A 9,718-nucleotide genomic window follows, 5' to 3' on the forward strand; every position below is an offset into this window, starting at 1 on the left:
TTTTTGAGATTTCTATATTTTTTAAATTTGTTTCACTGTAAAATAGTACAACAAGTACATGAAATATTACAAATACTTTACTGATATTTTACAATGCTATCTTAACTATGTGATTAAATAATGAAATAACGTAATGAATCATTCTTTCTTGTTTTAACAGACGATATTAATAGGAAACGTATAAAAATAAAGAAATACCAAAATATATCCTTAACGTAACGATCTCAACGTTTTAATCGTTAAACGTTTTTATCGTCTTAATGACAATCAAATGTTTTGCGCTGATATGATTCTTGGTAAACGTCGAATTAAAGTGAGAGTTAAGTCTATGGTATTAAGACGCGGACCTCGAAGACGAAGAGGACAGTATAAAGAAGAAGGAAGAAGAAGGAGCTAAGACAAGGAAGAAGGGGAGGACTAAGAGGAACACGCCGTAGTAGAAGAAGAAGAACAGGAAGAAAAGAGGCGAAGATACAGAGGCGGCCACCAGAGGCGGTGATCTATGGTGGGATTACCGGTGGCGGTATTTCTTCATAACCGTTTCTCCGGGTTGCTTCTCTTTTCTCTTCTTCGTCGTTCCCACCAGGTTCGGTTGGCTGGCCTTCTCTTGGTTGGTCCTGCGATCTACCAGCAGCGTCTTTCCTTCTTCGACTCTGCCTATATCTCCCTACGATGCTACGTATACACCCCATGCTCTATGCTCCGTTCAGCTCGTGGGGGGTTGTATCTTAATAACATTCATGAGCTCAGATATACCCGCCAGATTTATTGCTCTGACACCCGCGGATTCAGCGAAGCTCCGGAACCAACCACCACCCTCTCCTTTTCTCTTCGCTTGCTATCGTTTCCTTTCTTCTTTGGCAACACTCAATCTCTTTGCCTATTCCAACTTTTTCCTTTCTTCGATTCTGATGGCCTTCTGTCTATCGGATTACGTGAACTTGCTACATGATTATTCGCTGTCGATACCTTAAACGCTCGGTTAACATTGTTGCAAATTTGTAACTGCGAATTAAGTAAGGTCCTGTTGCTAACAAAACACTTTTATAAATTATTGTCTATATATGTAAATGATCTATATTTTAATCGAGCACTGAGCACAATTTTCTCTTGTCATATCCACATAAATATCTATTCTGGTTAAGTTGAATTGCGTTTTTAATTTTTAATTACATTTCTCAATGACAATGACTTTGTGTCATTTCAATTTGATGATAGTCGTGAAATAATTAATAAAAGTAACGATTAAATGAGCAGGCAACTTATACATTGCAAACTAACTTCTTTATTTCTCTGTTTATTCCTTTCTTACGCAATCAATAATTAGGATAATTTCGAAGCTAACACTTTTGTTATCACTATATGAAACGAAACCACGGTGGCTCCGCTTTTATCCGTTTATCAATTGAGTCTCTTGTGGAACTACCCTACAGATACCATTCTGCACCCTCCGCTTCTTGGCGGAGGCCGTCGACGGGTGTGTGTTTCGATATTTATGGCTGCCTGTATATTACAAGCGAGCTTCGAAGCTACCACTGTCGTTATATATTCAACATTAAATGTATACTACCTTCGATTTACAGCCGATTCGTATAAACGTATCTCGTTCTCTGCTACTTCTCTTTTTATTAAAACAATAACTAAAAGATTGACAAATTATTATTTACCAAAATTGTATAAATATATTCAGAAGGCAATAAGATCCAGTAGTAATTTTCTTGTAAGTATAAGCATACTTACTTTTAAATCTTCACTTTCAAATGTTAAATTCTATTTTCTTAACCTTGCAATTAATCTAGAGGCTGTAATTTAGAAGATTCTAGTGAATTATAACGTAAAATCATTCGATATAAAAGAGAGGGATAAGGCGTTATGAAGTTTCTATGTTTATTTTGTTCATTCTCGTCATTCATCGAAATCGTGTAAGAAATGCATACTGCTTTCACTTTTTTCATGAAGATATACTTAGTATGATACAAAATGAACCTAGAAAAACCTAGAGAACCTCGTCAAGTTTTACTAAGTTTCTTCATATATAATATAATCGTATAATCGTATAATTTACATAAAGACAATAAGAAAGATTCATATAAGCATATTTTTGATCTAAACTTAGAGAAATTGTTTCTATACGAAATTGCACAAATGTTCGTGGAATGTTTGTCAAATTAATAAATCTTAACTGCAGACTTGCATTCAGGTCCAAAGTGAGTATCACAGGTTGAGTGAGTTCAGGTCGAGCACATATTCGAATAAACAGTTACACGCCATTGAAAGACAAAAATGGTTATACCTAAGGGGAAAGATAAAACAGGACAAATCTCTAACAGGACATCTATCTCTTTCACCATATTTGCATTTTTTATCGACTACCGAAGTAGGTTCCATCGCGTTACAAAACGCCATAGATGATTCAAATTTGTTCCATAGAAGCCTATATATACAAACGAACGAATAAAAAAATATAAATTCTGTTGAAAAGTGTCGAAAATTTCACATCTTGGTTATTACATAGTAATTAACCAATTTTGTGTATTATAAACATAATTAAATGCAAATGTTGAAAAGTTAAAAATTCTACACCTTGATTACTATGTCGTAATTAACAAATTCTGCGAATTGCAAACATAATCTAACCCATATGTGGAAATCAAAGAAGCAAAGGAATCGAAGGAATTTTTACATTGATTCAATGCATCTAATTTTCAAAGGACGATCCTCGATTCCTCGGAAGGTTACCGATTACATCGTTTCTTGTGGGGATGTCTTTCTATGTTCGCTTACACGTGAGCTTGTGTACGCGTGATCGCGGCCGTGTAGGAGTAGTATAAGCTTCTCTCGTGCTGCGCAAGGCAATACAGATTTATGTAAGTATTTAGCACAGGCTCTTTGCTTTATCACGAGTCGCCCAGCCAAGACATCGTTGGCGTTGTACCCAACCCATCGCACCGGTTTGACCGCCCGAAAATTTTCAATTATTTTTCCATCCTCGACTGCTTCGATCCCCTGTCTCGTCCTCTTCTCCTTGCCCTGTCCCGCGGGATCACACCACTTTTCGCCGTCGCCTGTTTGTGAAGACTCAAATCTCTAAATCGATTCTTATCGTTTAATTATACACATATTTGTTCTTATGTAAAAACATTTTCTAATTTGTAAAAGTTATCAGGTCCACCTGTACGATCGAGCAAATATTATTAGTGAAGTTTTAATGAAATTTTACAAGTTACGTTCCAAGTTAGAAACTACGTATGCTAATGAATTTTCTCGAACAATAGGATCAATAATCTTGTAAATTCACTGATATTATTAGTTGTTGACTAAGTTTATTATTATTGTATTAATTTTAAACAACTGTCAGTTGTAAAAAGCATCCATTTATGTAATTAAATCTCTGCAGTGGATATTGGAACATCAATTTCAGTATGCTATGTTTGTGGATATATTAAAGACAATATAAGAAATATAACAGCGATTTTTATAAATCGCTTGTAAAATGTTTATGTTTATTTATACAATAAATTAAGAGAGATAGTTGAGTTAACTGTTGTATAATTTACAGCTTAGTCGTTCCTTATATATACAAATGTTTAAAATAAGTTTATTTGTACTAATTTCGCGACCAACTTAAAATAATAGAAAATAATGTACATTGGAGACACTTCATAGTTTTCTTTTATCAGAAAGACAATTTTTATCAGAAATACAAAACAAATAGCAAACGACGCGTGTATTGTTTACAGAGAAAGAAAATTGACGAATTTTTTTTTAATTTATTAAGCAAAAAGACTTGATTTTTCGGTTTCGATTACAAAAATGTTTAGAAAAATACTGTGAGTGTAAATTTAAATTTATTATTAAATAAATATGAGAAAAGGGATGAACTTGCTGAAAGTCTCTACTGGAAAATTCTTCTATAGTTTGTGATTACGTGTCTTGTTACCGTTTCCTAGCAAGGACACGTCTATCGGATCAAAAAGACACGATCATATGTCAAGAGAGAAAAGATTCTGTTTGGCCAATCATGAAATGGCTAAAAGCTATTGGTATCGTATCAACAACCCCTCTGTCGAACCCTGATCTTCTAGTAGAATGGGCCTTAAGCTGTATGAAATTCCCGCTGATCCTCCTAAAATACTAACTAATCAGCATTCTTGAGTTTATCGAAAATGAAATAAACGATGACATTCGCTCTTATCCACTGCTTCGTTTTTAAATTCTTTAAAGCATAGTATACTTTAAAATATTATTATACGCGCTACTAATAATCATCATTATACGTACATCTTGTTTGTTATATTACTGTACATTTCTATGAGTGCACTTGTCCTCTGTTTCAATTACCTTCTCTGATATCTTGTACATTTTAGAGAATTTCGTACGAAATAACAAATTTGCGCTTGGTACACAAATCAACCATAAATCCTACATTAGAAACTTAACACTTGAATTACCAGTCTTCATTGATCTTGCGATTTCGGTGGCTCCTAAAATTCAAATGATCTTTCTGCGTACGATAGAGGCGGTTTTTTACATTTGCGTATATAGCTGATTATGCAGGTATAAAAAGAGACATAGAGAGGGAGAGAGAGAGAGAGAGAGAGAGAGAGAGAGAGAGAGAGAGAGAGAGAGAGAGGAAGAGATGAGAGAGGTGTAAGGAGTAGAATGTTGGTGTTCGGTCGATCTTAATACTGTCTTAAGCCCACCAGAGCGCAACATAAATTATGTATCGTCCGGGCGTAAGATGCCTCCAAGATCCCAGGAGCACCTGGTATTCCTACTTCGGCTCATGGTTTCTCCAAGACTTCCTCCGCCTCCTTCTTTAGCCCTCCTTCTCGGTGGCAGTTTATACGTTCCAACAGTACCTCCTCCGCGGGTCCCTAAATTTTCTCGAAGTCTATAAGGGTTAAGGAATTAACTGTGGTTGCTGGCTGGACTGTTGCGAGCCTACAGGGTTCTGATACGACTCGGTGCAGGGTGCTTGCCTCTGGGAGCTTAATAGCCCGTGCGAGGGGCAAGCGAAATACCGAGAGGAAGGAAGGGAAGCTGGCAAGATCTTCGCCGAAAGCCATTACAAGGATTTCTTTTATTTACGATCGCGAAAAGAGCTCCTTTGCTGGTCGGGCTAAGTGGTATGATCTTCTCTCCTCATGACTCTACTTCTACGATAGATCTCGGCCAATGACCGACTAAGCGGCCACTTTTGGAGGCTTAATGTTCTGTCCAATCGTGTAATATTCGACTATAGATCAATTAAGAGGCGATGTTGCCTTTCTCCGAACCAGCAACTTTCTTGTATCGATCACGGAACATAATCACCCATAACTCTCTATTATACCCAATTCTTGTTTCTTATTTTCTGTCAGATAAAGGTATAAAAGTTATTAACATAGGTGAGCTCCGATACTTGAAATTATTCCGCATTAAAACTTAGTTGAATATGAAACATTGAATTTCAAATAAGAGTAACATAAATCTAAGTATTTGAATAACAAATAAAAATTAAGTGTTCGTGAAATATTTTCTATTAAAGATTTAAAGAAACCGCGAACGAAAAATGTATTGCTAAATTATTAAGTCCGATAAGTCACGTAATCATTTAAATTTAAATAACTATCAACTTCATTTGATTAAACTCTGCAACCAGGGGTTATTATCAGCCAACCATTTCAATCTTTTATGTCTAAGTCAACCTTTAGTGACTCATTGCATTGCTAATTTCCAAATGAATTGCATGCGTAAAGAAATGATATGTAAAAGAAGAAACGTAATAACATTCTTTAATATTTAGAAATACTATTTTAATTGCAAAACTACCTAACATAAAATTTATTGTTTAATTTTAGATAGTAAGTGAGTTAATTACTTCTGGTGCAAAGAAAATTATCTAGCAAACATTAATTATTTTGAATAAAAGAAAGAGTACAAATACGCAATATATCTACACTAATAACAATTTTGACAACATTTATTTATATAATCAATTATTATTATACTTAAGTAATCAACAGATCAAATTGTAAGTTTTTATATACTCAGGGCATGTTAATTATATTTATACATGTGAATTAAAATACAAATTAAATAATGTCTCATGCTTCTAATTATATGTACACGAATTAAATACTATATTTATAGATGTATGTAAATATTTGAAATATAAATGAAAAGTAATGTCCATTCTAATTTATTACGTGGATTAAAATTTTAATACATGAATTTTATGCAATTATAGACAAGCTTAAAAAGCAGTACTTCTACAATTTACAATTTCACGATATTTAAAAAACTGTATGAAAGGATTTTGAAAACAAAATGCCTCCATCAATGTTTTATCGTAATGGGATGCAACCAATATATTGAATATCCCGCACAATATTATAATGATAATAAAAAGAAATATAGAAACAAATTTATAAGAAATTAAGGAAGGAAGAATAAGATATTAACGTAATCACCATAGAAAATAATTTTCTATTCTTTTCCTAATTAATATGTTACATTATATAGCAGGTATGTTTCAAAGAAACTATTATTTAATCAAAGCGTTGTATTTTAATTTGTCTCTTTTAGTAATTAAACATGTACAAAATCAACCGTATTAAATATTACAACTTTATGTGAGATATATTTATAAATGAGTTTGTAAGTCGCCCACGGATATTATATAAATCATAAAAATCCGTCTCCTGTGGACCTCTCTCTCTCTCTCTCTCTCTCTCTCTCTCTCTCTCTCGTAGAGGGTTGTCTTTCGCTGCACGCACGGTCAAGATGTAGAGCGGGTGCCGATAAATTAACGGGATTAATTATCCGACCCTCGGATTTAACGGAGCCGAGGGATACGGCCTACCATTCTCGGCGATCTTCCTTCCACGGCTCATTACTTTCAATCGCAGCACTTCAATATCTCTCTCTCTTTCTTTCTCTCTCTCTATCTATCTATCTATCTCCTTTGTCTCTCTCTTTCTCTCGTCCTTTTTTCCCCGCTGCTCGTAATTTTTACCATAGCTACTGACGAGGTTGGGGTGGGATTAAAGAATAAGAAAGAGGAGGTCAGACTTCGTTTATATGGCTTCATCCACGATTTCATCGGCCAATGAAAAGGACGAAGTTAAGGGATAACAGAAGGGAGAGTAAGAGTCAAAGAGAATAGCTGCGTCGCCGACCTTACCATCCCTTAAGGATTATAAGGCCAATCCTGCGGCTAATTTGCGAACTCTCGAATTCTCCCTTTAACATTCTGCGATTTCGTCTTAACCATCCTCTCATCTGCCTTTTAGTCGTTTCGTCCTTGTTTTCCTTGTCTTTCTGCTCTTACGCGCAATCCTAAAAAGACACGAAAATATATACACCTCAAACAATTTCATTTTTCCTCCAACCTATTTAATGCTGCCTTATCGTACCTGGTATAAACAATGTCCTTTCTTTTAGTTTTGCGGAATTTCACGATGTTTTTTTTATATTAATTGATAACTCATAGAAAGGAGGCGAGCCATTTCTTGCTTCTTACTTTTGGTCACATGTTGAAGATCAATGTTGACCTAGTTGCACATTAACACGTACTTTCACGATAGACAGTAGTTTTCTAATCGTTCGAATTTAATATAAGTAACTGCTTCGACCTACATATCGCAGAATTTGAGCAGCATTGCTATTGTATCGAGAGAAATTTTGGCAGCATTTAAACGTAGACAAGTAGATCAAAAATTTCCTTTCAAAGTTAATAGTAAAAAGAAATGAATGAGGACAGAACATTGATAGTTCTTACACAATTCTTATTTTCATCTTCAGAAAAGAAGAATTTATGATCTAGAATTCATACTGTAGTAATTAGAAATTACGCTATCTCGTTGCTGAAAAATTGTTCTTATACAGCGACGCTAACAATTACAGATATATTTTCAGAATTTTAAATTTGCACAAAACGCAATAATATAAAAGTCGATTGTGCGGATGAAAACACTCGCAAGTTGATCATGATTATGTATTAATTAGCTATATAAATTATCTTAATTAGTTACTACTCTGCTTTCAAGATTAGCAGATAAAAGATAGGAACTTTTTAAGATTGTGCCAAAACCAAGAAATGTATAAAAATATCAATGATTCATCGTAAGCCTGTACGTTCCAGAATTATAACCGAAAAGTGATATTTCTAAAAAATACTGAATTTTTTTAGCTACGCAAATAAAGTGATTGTACTGCGTCGTCACATCTTCAACAGATTAAGCTATAATCATAATCATAACCTGGCTATTACTCGGTCATTATCCTTAACCATTATTCTGGTATAAATCCTTCTGCATTTATATAGGATACGTAACAGTATTAGGACACTTTTACTGCTCTTACTGATCGCATCCAACGATCTAGTCATCATGGACAACATTATCTACGACGAAACGTCCGGCAGCTGCATGGAAACAGAATAGTTAGGCATATCCTAACCGCGGCTGATAGGAGAACAGCGTGGCTCTCCGTTTTGCTCTTTCTCTCGATCTCTCTGTCTTGTTCTCCGTTATTATTCAGGAACTTTGCTGACAGCTCTCCGGATAGGCAGATAAGAACGTCCTCTGAATGCCGAAGCGTGCACAATGCTCCTTTGGAACGACGTGTACCCACGTCTCGTGGTTACTTTCCTAGCATACAATCGCGACGAGGCCATAGTTTACCGAATAACATGAACGTTCTTATTCCGAAATCCCGATTTTTCGTTATTCACGCAGATTTGTCGACCGCTTCCGAATTCATTTTCTGCGTTTCATCGATTGTTTCGTTGAGCATCGTTTGGTTAGATTAGGTGGATCGCGTTACATTGATATCTAATGGAAAATGACGTTAAAGGAAATAGCTATATATGTGCAGAGCTGGGAAAAAGTCCTCTGAACGAAATACAAACCTAATTGATCGTTTTCGATAGAATAGGTAGAATCGATACAATCGTAAAGTTAACTGCGTGTATTAGCCGAAAGTGTCACATATATACAAAACAAAGTATATGACATCGCATGACAAGTTTGGCGGGATCTCTTTCCGATTCTACACGGTATTTGGATATATGAAATGTTAATTGCGACGCGAATTATGATTGGAAGCATAACGAAGATGTTCAGTATATGATTGAGCACTAAATTTAAAAGAAATCGACTTGGTTTATAAGTAGCCAATGTTGGCAAACACGAAACTAAAAATAATAAATCATTTCAGTCTCTGAAATTGAAGTATGCACGAGTGGAGAAATCTCAATATCACTTGATACTTGAAAGCATATTTCCAGTCAAGCAAAGTAATAGGCATTAGTCAAGTGGGAATATCAACGAAGACAAGCGTAGAAATATGAAAGGATATTGAAAATCAAATAAATGACACGACTTTAGAATTTGTAAATGAACTATATGACGATTGATTATATTTTTGGGATTTTCGTAAATCTTGTAATGTACTTATAAAAACATGTAAATTTTCGATATCATTAGAAGAAGTTTTACATTTCATTCGAAGCCTCGTCGTATCTGTTGTTTAAAAATCCAATAAAAATTCAATATTAAATAAGGATTAATCGAAGAACAGAAAAGGGAAAGATTTCCAGGACGAGAATGTCATTCCTTATAACGATTTACTAGCGAGGGTGTGGTTTAAATTATTCCTGTGTCGGCTGACAAATTAAGATCAGATAGAGAGATGATCCTCGAGGCTGCTGACTTTTAGATTTTCATAAGGC

This window comes from Bombus affinis, chromosome 2 (genome assembly GCF_024516045.1).
Source record: "Bombus affinis isolate iyBomAffi1 chromosome 2, iyBomAffi1.2, whole genome shotgun sequence".
NCBI classification, from domain to species: Eukaryota; Metazoa; Arthropoda; class Insecta; order Hymenoptera; family Apidae; genus Bombus; species Bombus affinis.